The following is a 9071-nucleotide window of genomic DNA, read 5'->3' on the forward strand; positions in this document are numbered from 1 at the left end:
ACCCCATGTTACACGCCGCTGCCGACGCGTGTGCCACGCCATCGCCATCCAAGATGCAGAAGCGGTCCTACAAGACACGGTCCCCAGTCACCGCCCGACATACGCTGCACAAGTTTCACCATGACGCCGAGCCCGCGCTGCGGCAGCTTCTTGGCCCCGCCGCTGCGGCTGCTTCTCGGACGCAGACGGGTTCAGCCGCTTCCGCAGCCGCGCTGGAGGCATGGCAGTGGCTTGGAGGACAGGGGCTGTGGGGAAGAGCCATGCGGCGGTGGGATTGAAGTGCTGCGGGCCAAGCTCATGGACCCCTGCAGCTCCCTCCACACCTCCGTCCAGCCGTGCGCGGCCCCACTTGGCGACACCCTCCCTCGCTCTCTCGCGCCAGAGGAGCTGTAGATCCGGAGGCCGCGGCGGCGCCGAAAGCGGCGCCTTTGCTGCAGAGGAGCGCAGACGGCGTGGAAGCGTCGAAGGGGAGGAGCGCGAAGACGGCGAGTAGTGGGTATCGGAGGAGGTGCTGGAGGAGGCCGGCGCTGGGAGGAGCCAGGGGTGCGGGCGCCAGGTGACGGCGGCGGCGTGTCCGGACCATCCCTTTGTGGTGTCGCGGAGCAGCATGTGGAGTTAGATGGGAGCGGCGTACGGTGTGGGACTAGGGGCCTGGTGAAGGGATTTGGGTGCCTCCCTACTTTAGGTTTCCAAATAGAGGCTCTGCTGGAGATAGTTTTTAAAGGGTAACTCCAACCGAACTCTCAAATTTGAGCCCCTATTCTTATATATGAGGATCTCTAATCCAGATTTCAACCCCCTACTTTGCTTTGTACTCCAACCGAACTCTCATATGTCTTCCTATATCTTATTATTCTATTTCTTTATTGATATCATGTAACTAACAATCTAAGCACTATTTATACAAACGTTCGTTACTACCAATAATAATTTTTTTAATAACTGTATTCCGTACTAACAATCATTGAGCGGACTTATTTGTAACCATTAATTATTTATAATCATTAATTTTTGATCGGTTGACAGACTAAATCGTTGACGGACCAAATCGATAAATGGTGACAGTTGACCGACTAAATCGGTCAATTGACCGACCAAATCGGTAAATGGTGACAATTGACTAGCTAAATCGGTCAATTGACCGACTAAACCGGTCAATGGACCTGAGTTCACTTCGCCGTCAAATTCACCAATCATCAAGCCAAACAAATCCAATTCTCGCACCACCGGCATTGCAGCAACCTCAACGATCCATTTGAGCCCCTCCCAAGTTGAATCCATCACCAGAGCTATGAAATCGGGCTACCGGAGCTATGAAATTGGGCACATGGCTGCAAGGCGGGACACCGCCGGCCCCCTTCGGTGTGGATCTGCGCCCCCTAGCTCCATAGCCACCGGATCTACAGGTACCTCCTCTCCTAGACTCCATAGCCACCAGTGATGAGAAATCAGCCTACCTAGCGCGAGAAAAGCTCCGTGGAAGGCGCAGGGAAAGCTTCGTGGAGGAGCGGGAGGACCGGCAGTTGCGGCTGTCACCGGTTGAGAGGTCGGAAGAGGAGCTCCTACAAGTGAGAGTCGGAGGGGGGAAAATGAGGTCGCCTTATCCGTCAGGGTCGGGATGAGAGACCGGTTGGAGACTATTTTTTGTGTTTCAACTCTCAAAGATGAGGTAAGGGTCCAGAAAAGGGCTCGGTTGGAGTTGCCCTAAGCTCTCAACCCTACTTTAAAAGTAGAGAGTAGGGGCCTAATGTTTGTTCCTCTTATATAGTATCCGAAGAATAACCTGATGTGTTTGTTGTCCACGTGAGATTATACAAACTAGATTTTTATATAGTTTATTTATAGGGCAGAAAAAACATGCTCTTAGTATTGGTTTAATTTTCCTCCACGATTAAATCTTTTAGGAAAAACTCCCATGATAAATTTTGGACCGTTCGTTCTCTTTGGTCCCAGTGAACCACTACACACCAACGTAGATTAGATATATTGAAAATTAAGTGCAATGTTCCTCACGTGCCAGCTCGGACTCTAGCTAGTAGTAGTTCTCTAGACTCTACACTCCTCTACTCCACACTCCACAGTAAGAAGCCTGCAGCCACACGAACACAGAAACTATCAGCAACTCTCTGCCATCCGCAACGGGCTTCATGCCAAGTCCCGTCGCCGTCCGGGAGCAGATTCCCCATGGCGCTCCCCAGCACCATCAAGCAGTGAGCGTCGCCCCGGACATAGAGGAGAGAGCGTCGCATACCTCCTGCCTCGCGCGCGTGCTCGGTGAGCTAGTGAGCGAGTGGTCTGATCGAGCAGTGAGCGAGCGCGCGATGGCCTTGCAGGTTACCGGCGGCGTGACCTGCCGCTGCCCTCCTGCGCTCCCCGGCGGCGGCGGGTGCGCTGCCGCCCGCCCCGTGCGGTGGCGTCCGGTGTGGCGGCGGCGGTCGAGGAGGGCGAGGGCAAGGTGCGGCTGGGCAAGTCTGGCATCGCCGTCACCAAGCTCAGCGTCGGCGCCTGGTCCTGGGGCGACACCACCTACTGGAACGACTCCGAGTGGGACGGTACGTGCTGTGCTTGCCGCTCTGCTGCTGTTCCTCGGCGGAGCAGAAAGCATGTGTGAGAGCGCCAACGTTTCCTGGATCCCTTGCTCATGCTTCTCGTGCACATCAGCTGCATGTTGTATTGCCTGCAAGAAAACAGTATGTGTTGTGCTGTGCTGTGCTGTGCTGTGCGTTTCTTGCACGGGTGGCATCACTACAAGCAAAACGAAATTGGCGGGTTTTCCTACTTCCTCTGATCTCTGCAAAGTACTATATATTGCTGGCGCTGCTACTTCCATCTTCAGCTTTAGTTTAGCATGCCAGTGACAATGATCGATTGTACTCTGTTGCGGATGTAAAAGGTAATTGGCTGCTTTTAATTAATTTGACAGATAGGAGACTGAAGGAGGCACAGGAGGCGTTCGATGCGAGTATCAATAACGGGATGACCTTCTTCGACACAGCAGAAGTGTACGGTACAGCGGTAAGAAACAGAAACCTAGTTCACTCATTCTTTCCAGATTCAGTTCTGATGGCACACCTATTTAACTGAAAATCCTTCTGTCCTTCAGCTGATGGGAGCAGTCAACTCTGAAAGTTTACTAGGAGGGTAATAATGCTATTGTCCGATGTTTCTCCCTCCAAAACTCTGCAATAGGATTCTGTGCAACAGTAGTTATTCATCATGTGATGTATGTCTATCCATTAGATTCATCAAGGAAAGGCAACAGAAGGAGCAGATTGAGGTCGCCGTCGCGACAAAGTTCGCTGCCCTTCCATGGAGATTTGGCCGAGGAAGCGTTCTTTCTGCACTCAAGAAATCGCTAGACCGTCTTGGCCTGTCCTCTGTGGAGCTCTACCAACTTCACTGGTCAGCTCCTCTGCTTTCTCTGATACATTTACATGTCTGTAAATTATCTCCATTTTTAACTGTGGTATTCTCAATAATCATTATCACCTTTTCAGGCCAGGGATATGGGGGAATGAAGGTAGATATCAAGCGCAACATACTCTTGGTAAAATCAAATCCGATTGCTTATTGTTCTTTCTAACATCGGAATTTTTTTTCTGACATGCCTGAGCATGAACCATTTCAGCGTACCTTGATGGCCTGGCGGATGCTTATGAGCAAGGCCTTGTAAAAGCCGTTGGAGTCTCAAACTACAATGGTTTGTCTTTTGACGTTGGCTTGTGAATGATCCTGAGTGTTCACCATTAGCTACTACTTTTTCAGAACATTGGAATACCTATGTTTATCATGATCTCTCTTATGACATAATGTTTCTCCCGGCAATTTTGGCATTTTCTGTTGGGCTGCATGGGTATCTCTATTCATTCACCACAGGCCAACACAGAAGATCTTTTTGAATGATGGTAGCTAAGTTCTGATTTGGCGGGCAATATATGAAGCTAAGCGAGGGCTGCACTCGTTGGTCATTTTGGAACCTGGACAATTTGGGGGATGAGGAATGATGTTGTGTTCAACGGTGCTTCTCTTAGAATCTCTCAGGCTATCACCCTTGCGTTGGAAGAAGCTGAGCTCTAGGAATTGGCAGGGTCAAAGGGATTAAGCATGTTGGTCGCAGCTAACTGCTAGGCACGTAGGTATCGAGGTCGTCGCTTTTTTTTTTGTTACACGGGCACACGTGTAACCTAAGTCTTTTTTTTTGGAAGGGAGGTATGGCCATTCTGATCTTTTTCCTTCTCATATAATGAAATGATACACAGCTCTTCTATGTATTCGAAAGAAAAAAATATATCTGTCACGTGGTGGACTCTCTAATAGATGAACGCTGCGGAGGTTGTAGCCGTGATCTGTAGGAGGGCGAGGTCCAGGACCTCTGCGTTTGGGCGCCGTCGGTAAACTAGGGCAGAACAGAGAGAAGAGGTAGACGAGAGCAGGGATAGGGGAAGCTAGAATCAATTCCTTTCTTAGTCCTTTCCTGATTACATGTATCCTCTATTTAAGCTAAGCAAGAGTTCTACTAAGGAAATAATTAAACTATCTGAATACAAGGAAACTAATCCCCTCCATCATGCGCCCCTGCATCTACTCTTTCCTTCTTCTTACGCCTTTGGTAATATTTTCCCGTCATAACATCTCTCCCCCCCTGGAGCAACAGCTCGTCCTCGAGCTGGAAATCTGGATAGGAACGACGAAAATCATCCAAAGCTACCCACGAAGCAGAAACTGCATCTTGATTTTGCCACTGGACCAGCAGCTCATAGCGACCACGAGCGAGGCGCCCCCGAAGCACCTTCGCTGGACTTGGACAAGCACGACCATTCTGAATTGGTGGAAGAGGTGGAGGAGCATCAGGCGGCGTGCCCCTGAATGGTTTTAGCAGTCCCACATGAAAGACATCGTGTAAGCGAGCCCCTCGTGGCAGGTCCAAACGGTATGCGACATCACCAATCCTTTCCAGCACCTTATAAGGACCAAAATAACGAGGGCCTAACTTGCCGCGGCCCTGTACTCCAAGAGAGGCAACCGGCCTATGCAAAAGCCTCAGCCATACCCACTGTCCTACCTCAAATGACAGCTCACGATGCTTCCGATCATACTGCACCTTAGAATATTGCTGCGCTTGTTCAAGCCGATCCCGCACCTCAGCCAAGAACTCATCCCTCTCCAAAAGCTGCTGTTCAACTGCCGGAAGGCGAGCTTCACCCTGTTCATATGCTCTGAGAATGGGAGGATCCCGACCATATACTACGCGGAAAGGAGATGTCTTCAAGGAGGCCTGGTAAGATGAATTATAACAGAATTCAGCCCAAGGTAACCAACGCATCCAGTGGCGTGGCCGGTCTCCAGACAAGCAGCGCAAGTACATAGCAATAATCTTGTTAGTGGCCTCCGATTGACCATCAGACTGTGGATGAAAAGCCGATGTGAAATTCAGGCGAACACCCGCCAGGGCAAACAGCTCTTTCCAAAATGAACTGGTGAAAACCGGGTCTCTATCACTGACGATGGAAGAGGGCATACCATGGAGGCGAACAATATCTTGGAAGAATGCTTTTGCGACTGACGCAGCAGTATATGGATGACTCAATGGAATAAAGTGTGCATATTTTGAAAATCTGTCCACCACCGTGAGGATGACAGTTTTGCCATTGACTCGAGGGAGAGCTTCGATAAAATCCATGGCCACATCAGCCCACACTGCCGACGGAATGTCCAGCGGCTGCAACAAACCTCCAGGCCGCAGGTGCTCCGTTTTGTTACGCTGGCAAACTTCACAATTTCTAACAAAATCAAGAACCAACCTGCGATCACCCGGAATATAAAAGTCTGAACGCAAGCGGTGGAGTGTCTTCTGAATACCTTCATGGCCCATGCCATGTGCAAATTCCAGCAAGGAGGAAACAGCCGGATATGACGACGGAACAAAAACCTTCCCCTCCTTTAACAACAGATGATCAACTATGGTCCACCCATCCTCGCCCTTAGCTGCCTTGTCACGGATGGCAGCCAGGTCAGCGTCACCTTGTAATTGTGCGCGCAGTTCATCGAAGAACAAGAAAGCTGGGGTGGACAAGGCTGTAAGTTCTGCTGATTGGTACTCCTCCCGTCGCGATAACGCATCAGCCACAATATTGGTTGAGCCCGGTTTGTACTCTATTCGAAAATCATATCCCAGCAGTTTAGTAGCCCAATGATGCTGAGGTATAGTGGATAGACGCTGATCTAAAAGAAACTTCAAGCTATGATGATCTGTTCGGACGAGGAATTCCCGGCCCCAAAGGTACGGCCGCCAATGTTTCACTGCTTGGACCAATCCAATTAACTCTCGCTCGTATGCAGCGAGCTTAGCATGTCGAGGGGCAATGGGTCGACTGAAAAAGGCTATAGGCCCACTGCCTTGATGTAGAACTGCCCCAAATCCCGAGCCAGAGGCGTCACATTCTACCACAAAAGGAGTGCTGAAATCTGGTAAATGAAGTACCGGTGCCATGGACAAGGCCGTTTGGAGGGCCCTGAATGCCGAGAGTGCTGCTTCATCCCATAAGAAACCCTCCTTCTTCAACAAACGAGTGAGCGGTGCTGCAATGAGGCCATAATCTTTGATGAAACGCCGATAATATCCAGCAAGGCCTAAAAATCCTCTAAGTGCCCGAACTGACTTAGGAATAGGCCAGGTGAGGACTGCCTTGACCTTGTTTTCATCCATAGCCACGCCTTGAGCAGAAATGACATGGCCCAAATAAGTGACTGATTGCTCTCCAAAGGAGCACTTTGATTGTTTCAAAAATAAACCGTGCTGCTGTAATGCCTCCAACACTGCCCGGATATGGAGTAAGTGCTCAGCCCAGGACTGACTGTAAATTAGGATATCATCAAAGAAAACCAACACGAAGCGGCGCAAGAACGGTTTCAGAACAGCATTCATCAAAGCTTGGAAGGTCGCCGGGGCATTAGTGAGGCCGAATGGCATTACTAAAAATTCAAACAGACCCTGATGTGTCCGGAACGCGGTCTTATGAATGTCCCCAGGAAACATGCGTACCTGATAATATCCTGATCGAAGATCAAGTTTGGCGAAAAATTTGGCGCCCCGCAGCTCATCAAAAAGTTCCTCAGCCACTGGTATTGGGAACTTATCTTTGATTGTACACGCGTTGAGGGCCCGATAATCAATGCAGAGTCTCCATGAGTTATCTGGCTTGCGGACCAGTAATGCTGGCGAGGAGAAGGCTGAAGAACTAGGCCGGATAATACCTTGCTTGAGAAGTTCAGCACACTGTTTTTCTAGCTCGTCCTTCTGAAGATGAGCATAACGATAAGGTCGGACTGCCACTGCTTCAGTGCCCTGTTTCAAACGGATCTTGTGTTCTATCTCACGGGAAGGAGGCATGCCATGCGGTTCAACAAAAAGACTCTGAAATTCATGGAGTAATTCCGGTAAGAGTTGGCCGGCCTTGGTGGACAGAGACCGAAGAGAAACAGGACCCGGTCTGTTGATGCCGCACCACATAATCCTCTTGTCAGCCACACGAAACGCAAAGGTTTGTTCCCTGAAATTCCAACTGATATCCCCCAGCTGACTCATCCAGCTAACTCCAATAACCATGTCCAAAGAACCCATAGGAAGCGAATGGGAATCAAACCAGAAATAGTCACCTCCCACCATGCCACGTACTTCTGCTAGTCGTCCAGGGCTAAGCACCTGGTCTCCATTGCCAACCGTGACCTTCAAAGCTTGATCAGGATATACGGGAATGCGTAATTCCTCCGCCACGCGAGTGTTAATGAATGTCTTGGACGATCCCGAGTCAAGCAAGGCTGTGAGTCGGCGAGCACCCAGGAACACCCAAATATACATGGTTGGGACATCAGGCGGATCGATCCCTGTAAGCGCATGAAGGGAGATGGATGCCGACTGTTCGCCTTCAGGAAGAGGAGCCGGTGGCGCATGGAGGAAGTGCAGCTCTGCTCCGGCCACGTCCTCGTCGTCCTGGTCCACCAAATCCTCATTGTCAGGCACGATTTCAATGACTGCTAGCTGCTTGCACCTGTGCCCCGCAAAATATTTTTCCGGGCAATTGAAACAAAGGCCGTCAGCGCGGCGTTGTGCCATCTCTGTTGGTGTGAGCTGCCGGCGGGGTAGAGCAGCGATGCGAGCTGCCGCTGGTGGACGCACGGCCACCTGGGCGTTCGGCGCTGGTGCAACTCCTTGGACATTCGCAGCTCCCTGCAGACCCGGCGGTCTAAATGGTGGCCGGCCCCCTGCGCGCCCCTGTGTCGGCTCGATTGCAAGGCGCTGTTCATATGCCCTAGCGAGGCGGATGGCGTCGTCCAGCGTTGGTGGCGAGTGAATTGCCACATCGGTCTTCAGGGGATTGTTGAGACCAGCGATAAAGAGCTGGACTTGTTGCCTCTCCGAGAGCTCGACGTCTCGGCACGCCAGCGACACGAACTGTTTGCTGTACTCTTCCACCGACCCTGTGCGGCGCAACAAAGCCATCTCGCCCAGGGGCGACTCTGTGATGCCCGGCCCAAATCGCTTATGCAGCAACTGCTTGAAACGCCTCCAATCAGGTTCACCGCTAACCGTCTCCAAATGATAGTACCACAACTGCGCAGCATCGGTCATATGGAGAGACGCCATCCAAACTTTACGGTGTTCCGGTGTGTTGTGGCCTCGAAAATATAACTCGCAGCGATTCAACCATGGAAGTGGATCGCCCGTGCCGTCGAATGACGGAAACACCATCTTCGGCTTGAGGAAACGATCTTCCTCGTACTGATCCACGCGCGGCTGCTGCAAGGGCTGGATTGGGGGCGTGGAGAACACCGGCGGCGGCGACCCCAAGACACCATCATCATCGGCAGCACCTTTAAGTTTGGAATCACGCATCGGTGGTGGCCGGTAATTCTGGTTGCTGGATCCCGATGACCGGTCACCGGACTCCAATCGCTTCACCGCTACGCTGACAGACTGTAGATGATCGCCCGCGTCCTTCATACTCTTCTGCAGATCCGAGACTTTGCCAGGTAGCGCCGCCAGATCAGCGACACAAGGAGCCAATGGCGCC

At 51.2% G+C, this 9071-nt stretch overlaps 1 pseudogene; it reads left to right on the top strand.

The window, feature by feature from the left end:
- Positions 1 to 2132: 2132 nt before the first annotated feature.
- On the top strand, positions 2133 to 3807 carry LOC120681711 (annotated as a pseudogene).
- The last annotated feature ends 5264 nt before the right edge of the window (positions 3808 to 9071 follow it).

The sequence above is a fragment of the Panicum virgatum genome, chromosome 7N (assembly GCF_016808335.1).
Source record: "Panicum virgatum strain AP13 chromosome 7N, P.virgatum_v5, whole genome shotgun sequence".
Classification (NCBI taxonomy): domain Eukaryota; kingdom Viridiplantae; phylum Streptophyta; class Magnoliopsida; order Poales; family Poaceae; genus Panicum; species Panicum virgatum.